Raw genomic sequence first — 12483 nt, 5'->3', positions numbered from 1 at the left:
GCTATACCACATTTTCAATTAGTCATTAGTCATATAGCTGTAGTGCAAAGTGAGGTTCTGTAGGCTGCATGCTATAAACTCAGCAACAGCCAGTACAGTACTGCAGGTACAGCTGCGGTCAACTGTTTCGCATCACCCTCTATAGAATTAACACATTTTGCTTCGTAAAGTCGAATGAAAGCTCCTTAATAATGTTACGTTAACATATTGAATTACATACCGGTTTGTAGTTTTCCATATACTTGCTGAAAACCTAACACAAATTGAAAAAGGGGACAATGTGTCTTTTGCGGTATCATTTTTTAGTTGCTATGATTAAATTATTTTAAATAAAATATCTAAATTATGCTCATAGTTTTTTTTTTCTTTTTTCTTATGTCTGAATTCTAGGTGATGCAAAACTTTTGATCACAGCTGTATAAAGAAGTAATCTGAATGAGGATATCTTTGAAATAGCTTCTCTGTAGTGTCTTGCAGGTGGGGAGGTTAGAGTTATAGGACACTTCTGGACAGACTCATCTGGACAGTCTCACTGTGAACAACAGTATCAGTGAGTTTGCCCACAATAAGCAGAGCAGACAGAGAGACTATCCTACCAGAGTTAGGCATGAACATGACACATACAGTACTGATTTGCCTTAGAAAGGACAGTAGAAAATGATACAGAATGCTTACATGTGGCAAATTAAACCTGCATAAACGCTCCCTTTTAATACAGCGCTGCACTGCTGTTTGAGTAATGATGGTAGCTATTACTCATGCTTTAAAAAATAAATACAAAAAAGTATTTTTTCTGTGAAGTTTGATCAATTAGTTTAATCTAATGCTCTGGAGGTAGACATGAGAAGCATTAACTTATTACTTTTGAAGCATGGACTTTTTTTTTAGTAAAGAGATGAATGCACAGTGTTGAGAATTGGGTAGAACATAACTTTAAAAAGGAACAAGGTCTTGTATAAGATAAACATAAAAAAATTTAAAAATCCTCTAATTGGTCATGCTTTAAAGTGTGCAGAGGTGTGTGTAAGCCCTGGCTATCTCGTTACCAGGCCCTATATAAACAGTAGACAGTTGGCAATTATGATTTTTCCTAACAAACGGCTTTTAAAAAGGAGTAATATAACACTGTGCCAATTTATCCAAGTGCTAATAACCATCATCGTTTACCTTGGGAGTGGACTGGTAAAAAGAAACCATTTTCAATTAAAAGGTGCTGTTTCCCATTAATATAATTAACTCCAGAGGAAATGAACTGTGCTGTTTTCCATTCTTAGAGTCATCGCTTTCACCTAATTGCTGCGTTTGCCTTTCCCATTAAAGAAAGGTGTGTTCTATTTGAACACGACAGCCTTTTATTTATTTATCTTTTAATGATGGAAAGTGTTTTCATATTAAATCTCAACTGGTAACTAAAACCCCTTTCTCTCCATAAGATCTTTCTTTCTTTCTTTTTTCGTGCTGATTATTAAACACATCCTCATAAGTTTACCGCTCTACAAAAGGCTCTGTGTCTGATTGTTCTGTTTGTAGAAGCTTTGGTTTGTTATGGTTTCCAGATAAACACTAGATGGCAGTATTACTGTATTTAAAAGGTGCTTGAAGTACATGAAAGTAATAGGTGTAGCACAATACATGACAGAAATCAAATAGCTGGATTGGACTAGTAAATATTAATAAGAGAGGAAGCAGACTAGCTAAAACATGCTTATTTTACGTATTTATTTTTTGAAAAAGGTGTTTGTTTTTTTGGTTCATGTGATTTTTGTGTTCTTAGTTGTCTTTTGAATAGCTTTATTGGCAATTGAAATTACTTAAAGTCATTGTGCAATATTCAAAGAAGCCAAAATAAACACAGGTACTATATGTGGCTCTGTTCATTTCACAAAATGGCCCCTGTCCTTTCTCCACTAGATCAGGCCTAAAAGTGATGGATATTTTTTCCTAGTGACTGATGCCAGCATTATTTAAAATTGTTTGCTAAGAAGTGCCCATGAGCTGGATGGTTAGAACAGAGGTAACTGTTATACAACATTGTTGGCTTCAGAGTGACATCCCAAACCAGTTTCCTGCTTGCCCTGCTGCTCAGTTTGGGAGGGCACTCTGATCTGGGTAGTGTCTGGGTGGTATGATGCATCTTCCACTTCTTAATGATGGACTTCACTGTGCTGAGAGGGATAATCAGCACCTTTGAAATGTTCTTGTACCCTTCTCCTGCTCTGTGCCTCTCTACCACTTTATCTCTGACTTCTTTTGAAAGCTCCTTGGTCTTCATGGTTGCTTTGTTGGCTCACTATGTGAGTTACAGCTTGAAAGTCTTTATATACCTGAGGGAAATTATCTACAAGTTAAACCACTTTGAGTACACACAGGCTGAAACAATTTTACAAATTTTGTGACCTTTCAAAGAAATAATTTGCACCTGGGCTGATTTAGGGCTGCAATAGCAAAGGGGTTGAATACTTATGCAAATGAGATTAATCTTTTTTTTTCTGTAAATGTTACTTATTTATGTTCTATATGCATTTTTTAATTTTATCAATGTGGAGTAGTTTGTGTAGATTCTAGATATAAAGTCTAATTTGAAAGCATCGTTGAGTACGCTAAGGTGCCAACAAAATGTGAAAACTTTGCAGGGGGGTGAATACTTCTACAAACCACTATATATATATATATATATATATATATATATATATATATATATATATATATACAGTGCAGGACTGTGTCTCTGGACTGTTTAGTTTCTTTGAGATAAGTATTTAAAAATGTCTGCTATTGAATTCCTACCTTGGGGCACAAATTCCGAAGCTAACAGGCTCCATGTGGTGTTCTTCACGGTGCTCTTTGTGATGTCATTGTTCCTGCGCAGAGGGGCGGGGTTAATACAGGGGGGCGACGACCCATCTATGAATCTTGCATCGTGGAAGAATTCATAGGATCCATTCCTTTTACCTTCAACATGTATAAAGAGTGTAACAAGTTAACCTTTTACTAGGGTTTGACAATGTCTGACAGTTCAGCTCTACACAAATGGCTGAGACCTACTGAAGTTACCGTCTTAGATCTCAGTCACTGATGTAGCATAACATTACCAGATATTCCTACCATTTGAATGTGCCATGCCGCGTATCATTTTGTTCATGTAAATGCTAAGAAGAGACAAAAGTCATGATGCAGCCTGAATGCAAAAAAACTAATAAAAACAAAACAAATAAACAAAAAAAAAACTTGTAACACTTCACAACCACATTTATTATGCTATTTTGACACTTTTTTTTTTTTTTTTTTTTTTACTGAGGATGAGAAGCAATTGAACTTTTGAAATATTTTTACTTAGAAGTCAGTTGTTGCTATAATGTGTGATAGTGACATCACCAAAGCGCAGCTGACTCAGATCAAACTCTAATGATAAGTGCAGTGTCGATAGTTCTGTGGGTCGATGGTGGGCATGGTTCCACACGCATCGTGAGTTGAGAATGTCAACACATTCTCCCCCACTGACTGCAGAAAACACACATTTTAATCTGCCTGTTGCTGGGCAAGCATCAGAGCACCTTGGCACTCAAAACTGCAGTGCTCGAGCACTAGTCTTAGAAATCCAAGCCACGGATGATTTATACTGTGCATCTGAGCCTCGGAGGCTGCTTTGATGGGAAGATGGGCTTTCGAACAGTAAGAACAGAGCATGCGTTATTATCCCCCTGGTACCGCGAAATAAAGTTAAGCGTTTGGGGTCTGCTGGGCCTTTAACAATTATGTATAGTGTGGATCATGAAAGCCCGTTCCTGGCGGTGGAGTAAACTTGATATTTCCACTGCAAGCCGTGGGACATCCGTGTTAGATTTGTATTTCATCTGCATATCAAAGGATGTTTGAGTGTTGTTAAAGTAAACATTTAACTTTGTTAGCTGTCAGAAAATGTAAGAAAACATCAGGGAATATCGCGGTTTTTTTTTATCACGCTGAAATCTACCGCAGATGTTGAGCATTAGAATATTATTATTATTTATATATTTATTTTAAACACTCCCACACAGTGATTACATATTTGCTTTGTTCCAAATGAATGTTGAAATATCACTTTGATTACTTTATCGTGGTTCAAAAGGGGAATCATGAGCAGGAGGGTACATCGAAGCCAAAGATGAAGAGATTGTGAATGGTGCTGTATCAGCAGCATTCATCTAACGCACTCTCACATTTTTTTTTGTAGCAGATTAGCAGCAAAGATCATTATGCCAGCCTCCTTTCTCTAAACAACCGCCACATACATACTGTACATAAACACAGGACATCGTTTTATTTTGGCTCCAGATAAAAAAGAATGTAAACAGATGGACTGTTTTCATTTTTTTAAATCAATGACCAGTGTTTTTTTTTTAGCAGAGCTTAATTGTAAGCAACCTGTACAAAAGATGCATTGGGGTGTCTACTTTTGGAAACAGAGGAAGAGGATTTCGGATGTGTTCTCGTTGCCAAAGGGAATGTTTATAAACACTCCTTAATGTTTTGGGAATAGGGCACTATGTGTCTGCATAAGTGCAGAAAACCATGATGCGCATTAGCCCATTGGACAAGGATAGTTCAAAATGAACAGCCTTGCTTTGTTTTTTCAGGGCACTGAATGGTGCAGCCACATTAGGATGATTAGTGCCTCTCCCTTCATTTGTCTCTGCCAGATGACAAATATTAGTCTAATGCATCTCCGAAAGGGGTCTAACTCAGCCCGCTTCACTGTCTTAATGATTTTTTTTTCATTGTATGTTTTGAAATATGACTAGTTTGGAATTTGGCCGAATACAAAAGATACCTTTCAGTGTAATTCTTTGCAGCTAACAGTATAAATGGTGGTGTGGGCATTTTAAGTTGAAGTTATAGGTGTGGAAGACTCAGCTTTTTTGGCAACCATTCCAGACATGAAGAAGCAGTCATTAATGATTGTGCCTGGGAGAACTGTAATTACTTTTAGTGCAGGGTTTTCAGCCACACTGTGGTTATGGCCCATCAGTATACCTGCCAATTTCTCCATTACAGATTGTACAGTATAGTCTTTGTTTTACATGAACTGTTTTAAAAATTAAAAAAAAAAAAAAAAAACGCTTACAAATGCTCACATTTGCTATAAAAATTAATTGGATTTTGTAAAAAAATAAAAATAAAAAAAGTGAAGAAAAAAACTTGCATAATTGTATGTGGTAATGGTACAACACCATGTGTGGCGTATGGTGCAACATTGAGAGGAGGTGTTGTGTATTTGTATTTCTGCTGGTGTATTTGTTGTTAAAATTGCAAAGGTAACTCAAGGAATGCATAGAATGAAGGAGCAACTTATGCAGTTGGGCATAATATTGTGCTCTATTTTTGTTCCAGATGATTCCATGGATATTTCCCATTGCAGTTCAAAAGAGACATCCGACCATCTGAATTAGCATTTTAGCACCTGTATTGAATTTTTACTAATCCACACGTACTTGATACTCCAAAAAACACATAGACACATAAACACATAAGTTTGTCACGCAAAGCTAATTGCTAAATTGAATATGAACTTTTATGTAAGATTTCACATTTCCAAATGCTCCTTCTTTATGTAAACCAGTTGTCTCTTGCTTTTTGTTTTGTCTGCAGAGTGCTATTCAGTATGTACACATTAACTAGGCAGTTCTAACTAATGCTAGGGAAGAGTATGTTTGTAGTTATTATTGCACAGATGTTAAACCTCTCCCTCTTTCATCAGGAAGGAACGTGATGCTTAAAGACATGGCAGTCCATTGAGTTACTGTATTTGGGTAATTGGCACCACGCTGTATGTACAGTATCATGCTCTTAATACAACAAACCACATTTTATGTGAAAACCTAGTGATCAACTAACAGTTAGCAACAATCTTTTTTTATTTATTTAAAGAAAGCTATTTATTTGTCTGCCCTTTCAAGTAGTTTTTGAACGAGGATGTGTTCAAATCCTGACTGATTTAATGTTTAATGCTTAATGAGTGTCTTTAGCAGCTGCAGTTAGTATCCCTATTTGTGCAATAGAAGTGAACGTTAAAGGCTGGTTGCTACTAGTGCCAAAAATAGCCTAGGTAATTGGAGCACTGTTTATCACAGACAGGTTTGTGGTTAATAATCATTGCACACAACTTCTCTCTGTCTGTTGTAAACCCAGCTCCATCCAGGTTTTCTTCTTCATTGCAAAAAAACTTTAATTGTGGATGCCATTTAAGTGTTGAAGTTTAGCACCTGTTTTGAAAGGCTGTACAGCTGATTAGAAGCAGCTGCAAGATCAGCCTGGCTAATTATTAATTTGTGAAGCATTTTCTTTCATGGCGCCGAGGTCCAGATCCCCTTTAAATCAATGGTGGTTTTGGGAAAATGATCACAAATGTATCTGCTTTGTGGACTGAAAACCATATTGCGTGCTGCCTTTAAATTCGACAGAACTAGTAACTCCTGTAACCTTGGCCCGGAAACTCACAGGCTGGGTTTTATCCACAGAAGGAAGTTCAGGCTGTTGCATGAGCGATTTTTGGACTGTTCTGTAACGCAGACATCTGTGCAGCTATCCAGCTATAGTCTGCTTAACGCAGGAGTTGGTTACCGGTTATGAGAGGTGTTAGAACATTATTTGAATCACCGAGATCAACTCATGCACTACATTTGTCAATCACTAGGTGTCAGACATACATATATATCTATCAATCAGTAATGTTGCTAAAAAGCTGTGGAATGTATTTGTGCACATCATCTGGATAACTAAGCACTGTATTGGAGTTAATAGTGTACTTCAAACTAGGGCATTTCCATAATTTTGTTAGCTTGACTTCAATTACAAAATGTAAAAATGCAATATTACGTTTCCAAAGTTTAAAAGACACGAAGCACAAGCCTTCCCCCCCCCCCCCCCCCCCTTTTTTTTCGAAAGCTTTTGCACTAAAGGGAAGCACACCATTAAAATCTGTGCAAAACACAGTGCCTTTCATTTCAAGCCCATACTAGATCTTGAATACCAGATGTAAAGGATGCGATGTGAAAGGTAAGATTAGTTTGTCTTGACCCAGGGACCCTTGGTTTGAATTCATAACTGTAGAAATGGGTACATGGCAGATGAAGCTCTTTATTATCCAGGGGTGGAAAGTTTGAATTGTCAGTGGAAACACACATCTTTACTGTACTTATCCACGCAAAGTTGTCTGCCTGTTGTAAAGAAGAACTCAAGCACCTTTTCTGGACCAGGTCAGCAATAGGATTAACACTGCAGTCTCTTTGGGTTAAAAGCCAGCTTTTAAAAAACAAAACAAGAAAAAAACATTTGTTTTCCAAGAATGCTTTGAGCACTCTGACCAGCTCCTTATTTTTCTGGTGATTGATGTATGAAACAAAGCACTAAATACACAAGCCCAGCTAACCAACAGCTTTAATTCTGTCACAACAAAGTTACACATATGGTATAATCGTCACTAAAGAACTAAAGCTGGCGTTGGTAGTGGAAGCAATGCACTTTATAAATTGTTGTGTTAGAATTTAAGACCATGGATTAGAGACGAAGAAATTACATTTTTAAATCAATTAGTACAGTAAAGCATTTGATCTGTGGAAATAGGGTCAAAGTACTGTATTGCTTGAAATTACCGCCGGCCTCAGATTTGTAAAGGACGCCTCTCTCAATAATGAAACACGTACATTACCTCCTCTTCAATATCGGGATGAGCAGGGCAACGCTTGCCACCACATACCTTTATTTTTTACCCTGTGAAGAGGTCGGCTCTTCTTCTAGCTGAAGTACTTGCTTTCTCTATTTCCTCATGCAACACTCATCGACTCGAGCAGCAGGTCAATTGCCTTTCTGATCTGCGAGTTCAACAGCTTTCAGTTTAAAAGGTAAGTTGTATAGGACTTCTTCGCCATCCTGATCAAGTTGTATCTGCAGAAATAAACTTCAATATATGCCACCCTCAAATGCCGTAAAAATCGCAAAAAAACGGCGCCTTTTGGAAAAGCGTAGTACTTTTATTACCGCCAGCCTTGAATAAGCGCCGCAGCAGTTTTTAGCAATTTAAAATAAAACGCTGCGGCGTTAATTCAGAGTAATACGATATTCAAAATATTTTACAAAAATGAAAAAAATTTAAGAAATCATAGAAGTGTTTGCATCTGTATTGAAATGAAAAGGTTTGCATCCTTTTCATTTGAGATCACTTGCAATATCAGTAACATTAACTTGCTGGGCTGCTTTTTTGTGTCAAAGTTTTGAAAACGGTATCCGCTTCTCCTCAGTGCTGTAAGCTGCTGTTACTGGTCCTTGCTTTTACCAGTACTATATAGACAGAGATTTCTAAAGGGTATTTTTATATGACTATGCTAATACAACCTTGGGTAAAGGGGCTGGAATAAACAACAGACTACATTCAGATCAGGTTCAATAAACAAGCAAAGCTGATTTCATTGTCATGCAGAACAGCTTCTGAGATTCTGTATAGCACGCTCCAATTACAGAGAACTCGAATAACACGGAAGGAAGCTATTTCTGCATCATCCTGTACTGTACAGTTTTTTTTTTTTTGTTTTGTTTTTTTTTAAAAGACAAACTGTGACAGGGTGGCGAGTGGATAGAGGCCCGGAGACAGACTGCAGTTCAAAAAAAAACACTTTTATTATAAATAAGCACAAAATAAAAGGGCACAAGGGCCAAAACAAAGGGATTTAAGCACAAATAGAAAGACACAAAACAAGACTTACAAAAATAAAGGTTTCCAGGCTGGGCGATGCCTTCACTGGATCAGAAAAATTCCAAAAAACACAAAACAGCAAACCAAAACACCAGCAAGCACAACCATCAGCTTGCTTCCTCAGCTCCCTCTTCTCCCTAATGCGAAGCTGAGGCCTCCTTTTATGTCAGGTGGCTGGGTGCTGATTGATCGTTAATTACTCCAATCAACCCCAGCCACCTGAACACAATAAACCCAGGCAGGTAGGGGAATTTAATCCCATCCCTGCCAATCTATAAAGGGCACAAACCAATTTCTGAGCCTTAAACTTCAGATTGGAATATTTCTTATTAATACCTTAAATCCTGGCGGATTATTACATTACAAGTCTCAGTAAATGTTCCACTAAATAAACTTCTCTTCATGTTGAGACCTTGTTTAAATGCAGGGCCTTGATGTTTTTGGCTCATTCTCTGGTTTTCATTCATGAGGGCAGGATCCTGAGTGAAACTTCAGAAATGTCGATTCTCTGTTGCGGGTGGGAAATGTGGTAGCTTGATTGCGACAGCCAAGACATCCATTAGCAGGAAAGTCATGTTAGTATGACGTACCGGTTGTGGGCACAGGTGTCTGAGTGTTTTCTTTAAATCTTTTTGATAAGGATTTGGAGAGAGCCTGCTTTTTTTTATTGCATCATTAAGTAGTTTTTTATCCTGTGCAAAGCTGCCATATTCTTTGTGCTATACTGTTTTGTTTGCTAACCCGCCAAGATAAGAGCATATTCTAATAACCAATCTTTTAAAGGTTTGGAAATGCTGTGTTAACTTAATCTTTTGGACTATCCACAGCTTAACTAGCCCAATTCCCGAGGGGTTTTACTAATACAGTAAAATATACTAGATCGGAGAGCTTTGTATAACCGCACATTACAGAACAGTCCCCGTCTGACTGAAGCCAGTGGCATTCCAAACAAGGTGTTTACAGGCAAAGGAAGCTGTTGTGTTACCATTTCTTTTGTTACAAACTGAAGAATTACGTTTAGTTGTTTTTCTGCTAAAGCGTTGAATGTACTGCAGTTCCATTTCTCTGAACCAAATCGATCAGCATCAGTTTCTTCTTCAATTTACACAGCATGTTACAGGAAAGCGTTTGCGAGAGTTCCCCTGTTCCTAAGCGTGCTTAATAGAGGGCTGTTTCTAATTATCATTCCATCTTTTTTCATTTTATTTTTTTACCCAGTATTGTAGTTGCTGCATTTTGTGTGTGTGTGTGTGTGTGTGTGTGTCTATATATATATATATATATATATATATATATATATATATATATATATATATAACTGCAGGGGATGTTTGTGGTCTCTGCTGTGGTCCCTATAATTGGTACAAGGCATGTTTTAGTGTCTGGGGTAAAGATACAGTTAAACAGGATGCTTTATTCATTGTGTTCGCCCATTGTAAATGCAATACCCTTTGAATATTTGTGTTCTAATTAAGCCATAGGTGCCAGTGGCCCAGAGCATATGAGGTATTGCAGCTAGACCAGCTGTGCACTTATGAACTCACATTTATCAGCACATAGCACTTGTGATTTTAATATTGCGTTTGCACCAATTCATTTTACAAAACTAGAATCAAATAGCTAAGTAATATAATTCAAGGCATTATTGAAGCACTCTCAAGTTTTTGATTTCTCATTTTGTAACATTAAGGTAGAATTTTCTCAATAGGAGTTTATATAAAAACGGAAGAAAAGCTTTGAAAATACTGCTGCCTGTAAGCCTTCTTCATAACAACTAAAACAGCATATTGCCCTCTGCGGAACATTAAACGACAACCCTCATTTTTGGGATGGAAGTCAAGAAACTATGAAAACAACAACAACACAACATCCTGTATAGTAATTGGACATGTCTGGAGACACTGGGCAGTAATTGAAGACCCTACGTTTTCAGATGAAGAGCACAAAAGCAATGCTCGAATGTCGAAATTGAAAAGCGCACAAGTGCATGTACCGCATTTACAGGAATATTTAATTAATTATCTTGTTTTTAAAGTTGTACATTGTTGAAAATGATTTGCAGTAAAGTAGCTGGTTAATGTTTGCAACCCAGCTTATCAACCCTGGCTCACATCATAAAGTGTATGTTTTTAACCCGCCCCTTAATGTTTTGCCATAGTTGTGTATCTGTCGGATATCAACAGTACAGTAGTCTGTCTTTTAAAATAAACATAAGGGGTTACGCTCTGCAAACTTGACCTTTTCAGCAGTATTGTAGAATTCCAGCACGTTCTTATTAGCGCTAATACAAGCAGAATTATTTGCTGATCGCCAAGTGGATTGCCTGCATATTTAAGCACTTTTTAATCTTCTCTGTTTTGTCCATCCATTATTCAACAGTACATTGAGTACACATGGGTGAATAGCAATGCTGGTCAGTTTTAAAAAGCACTTAAGAATTCCTGCTATTTTTATAAGTCTCACCTGGACATGTGGTTTAGATATACAGTGGTTGTACAGTACATGAGCAATGAGCTTCTCTCCTGCTACTGAAAGACCTGTGGTGTTTACGCTGGTGTCTTTGCACAGCAGCTTGCTTGCAGAGCTGTGTAGGCATGTCACATGGAATTCTGCAGTCGCTCCGACCCACCTGAAGGGAATGCAGCCTGGTGTGCTTGTCAAAATAAATCACTGCAGAATATGTTTTTGTTTATTTTTTTAATTTCTTTATTTTCACAATCAACTAATAAGGATAGGGTGACTGTGTCGATGTTCTAGTCCTTGTTACTTTTTAACAGTTAGCATTGTAACCACCTGGTTTTGATATGAGCAATAGCTTCACTGCTATGCAGGTGGTGGAACACCAGAGTGGCTTGGGAGACATTACTGCGTATTATTTGTGTACTGTCTTGACAAAGAAAATTGAATCACCTGTATAGCTTATAAAGGGACTTGTAATTTGAAGGGCAGGGCAGTGCACTCACTCATCAGAGTGACCCTCAAGTCGAAGGTTACTCATTACACCATTGTACACAGCAGTCTAGTGTGACCCTGGAACTGCAGAGACGTCTTTATGGAACTAGAGCTGGCCTTGTCATTGCATTAACATTTCTCAGGCACATCATGACAGTTTAATTGAGTAAATGTAGGGACACTGGCTGATCCTATCTTGATGGTCCGTGATAAGCTGTTAATGGACAGAAGCATCTTCCAAGTGAGGGTTAGGTTTCACAGTCACAAAGGGTCTCTGCTTGCTTTTTTTGTTGGGATGTCAGTCCAATGATAAATACGAACCCGGCAGAGCTGCCAAATGCATGCCCCACCCCCCCCACCCCCCGACCCGCGGAAACAAAACTGCACAGTAAGTTGTAAAGTTTCCATTAAAAGGAAAATGACTGCGATGACTGTAGAGGAACACATCTCTCTCTCTCTCTCTATATTATATATATATATATATATAAAATCTCATTGGCCTTTTTCATTTTTTTATCCTCAAAGTGGTTTATATCCTGAATACTGTTCTTCTTCTGAAACATATTATTTTATTAAAGTGGAACTATTGAAGGGGAATCAGTCATACTGTAAAACAAAAATGTGATTAGAACTACAGAGCAATTTGGAACACCACTATACCGCCTGCATATCCGGGATAAAATAGTTAATTGAAAAAAAACACTTGTACAGTATGCCATATTTGCTTGAGTGTTAAGTCGTTTTCCTTGGGCTACATTGGAGAAGACATGGAGACACGAAGCCTGGTGTTAAGAACTATATTA

At 37.7% G+C, this 12483-nt stretch overlaps 1 protein-coding gene across 10 annotated transcripts in view; it reads left to right on the top strand.

Annotated features, from left to right (window-relative positions):
- The window catches only part of LOC121329395 (ERC protein 2), a 262968-nt gene that overhangs the window by 27268 nt on the left and 223217 nt on the right, over window positions 1-12483 (top strand). The window lies entirely within an intron of this gene.

Source organism: Polyodon spathula, chromosome 16, assembly GCF_017654505.1.
Source record: "Polyodon spathula isolate WHYD16114869_AA chromosome 16, ASM1765450v1, whole genome shotgun sequence".
NCBI lineage: Eukaryota > Metazoa > Chordata > Actinopteri > Acipenseriformes > Polyodontidae > Polyodon > Polyodon spathula.
This window is presented reverse-complemented; position numbering and strand designations above follow the sequence as displayed.